Genomic DNA, 2,124 nt, shown 5'->3' with positions numbered 1-2,124 from the left:
TCAAATACAGTGAAACTGGTGAAAATGTTGAAAATACCGTGATATAAAATTTTGATCATATCGCCCAGCTCTAGTTAGGTGGACATTTTTTGCAGTGTAATAATGCTGTTGTATAACACTACAATATTAACATGAAGACCTCAAACTAAAAAACAACTTAAATTATTCATTAATTAAAGTTTGGAGACATTTTAAAATGTGTCTTTTCAGAACTGCATCTGGCACTTGCGACGCTCGGGACTTGCGCGACCGCTCCTCCTCTAAATAAATGAAATCTATGTAACACAGGTGTTTACACTTAAATTAAAAAATATTTGACCAAAGAAAAACCAGAGCTGGACTAGAGATGAATATGATTTAGATTTTTATTTCTGTGACAGGAGACACGGCATTAACAGCAGTCGTTATTTCATTCCATTCTTTGGCTTTAGCTGGTCCTTTTATTCCACAACTGACGCTGCTAAAAATGACAGATTTTCTTCTCTCGATCTCGGAGAGCAGGACTCTCCAAACTCGTAAAGTTCTTTTTAGTTTTCGCTGTCATTTTCATGGACACTTCCTGATATCTGAGGCAGGAAACATAGCCTTATATGGTGTTTTTGGGGTGGTAATTATGCTAATCTCCTCTCCGCATGCGCGAGCAGCTGGATACGAACAGGAGGAAATCATCAAGTTTACGCWGCTCATTTACACACTTTTCCTCAAGATAGAAGAGTTTGTTGAATCTGACGTGACATGTTCGTACGAACCCTTCTTATGAACAAAAGTAGAGAAATTTAGGATAAGTATACGAACATGTTCTTGCATGAGGCCCAGTGGATCCACGATGCCACATCAAATCATGAACACTTGGTAAGTGGAAAAAATGTTGGACGACTGCAATGAGAGAATTTGCAGCTGAATTTAGGTTTGTTAAATATTATTTAAAATTCTTTGCTTTTTTTTAAAGATGATTTTATTATGTATTAAAAAACAGAGTAAAGGTTGTTTGAGTATTAGAGCATCAGAAAATGTTTTATGGAGGTGATCTTTTAAAGTAATTATGAATCTGTATTGCATGCAGTTTGTTGTTTCACTGCAAACACAGCAGCTGTGTCTAGTTGTACTTTTTGTTTAAAATTATGTATTACCTGTTATTTTTGCTCTGAACCCAGAGCAGAAAGACAACAACAACGAAAACTTCAGTAGTTGTTCATTTATCGCTATCATCACAGCATAGTTGTGGAACATCATGGGTTTTCCTGATATTGTGCAGTTGTTGTACCAAGCCATGACCCTCATGCTGAGGTACTAACTGAACCATGACTGAGGCGTAGTGTTACGCCCTTAAGTTTAATGATTAAACAACACTGCATGGGACTGAATAAACACAAGTAAAATGAAATAAAGTTTGTGTGACTGTTGTTTAGAGATCCTAACTGATGCAAACAATTAGAGCTGAAAGGAAGAAAAACTTAAGAGACATGATGAATGCTGAGCCGAGGCAAGAGGACAGAGCTGAAAGAGCTAAAGATTCAGCTTTATGCAGCCATGCCATGAAAAGCACTTGTTGCCATTTCTGCATCATTTTATCACATCTCTGATAATACAGCTTGAGCTTGTTGTGTTCAGATAATTTCTTAATAAATTTCAAAAGTTGGCATTAGTTGAAGAGTAGCTAAAAGCCTAAATTACAAAAACACCAGCTAAAAAAGGTAAAACTAGCTAAAAGACAAAATCAGAAAAACAGTATCTAAAAGTTTAAACTAGCAAAACAGTAGCTAATAAAGAAGCAAGAGAACTTTATAAGATGTCAAAGAAGAGCACAAAGTGTTTCCCAAAGATTTGAACAGCTCTCAATGTGAAGGGAAAATATGTGAACAAAGTTATGTGATTTAAAAAACATAAAATTTACAAAAAACAAGTCACTGCAAGTCATTCCTGAGCCAGGCTGACATTTGGATACATGAATAACAAATAGCAAATATAAAAAATAATAATAATAAATAAATATATAAATGCTGAAGCAGTTACTCACAACTGCTTTATTATGACCCCAACACGTRAAGCGTAATGGTGCGTTCACACCGAACGCGATTTCAGCTTCAAAATCGCAGCCAACGCTGAAGTTTGAAGCTTGTGCAC

Source organism: Austrofundulus limnaeus, unplaced genomic scaffold, assembly GCF_001266775.1.
Source record: "Austrofundulus limnaeus strain Quisiro unplaced genomic scaffold, Austrofundulus_limnaeus-1.0 Scaffold470, whole genome shotgun sequence".
In the NCBI taxonomy this organism is placed as follows: Eukaryota; Metazoa; Chordata; class Actinopteri; order Cyprinodontiformes; family Rivulidae; genus Austrofundulus; species Austrofundulus limnaeus.
This window is presented reverse-complemented; position numbering follows the sequence as displayed.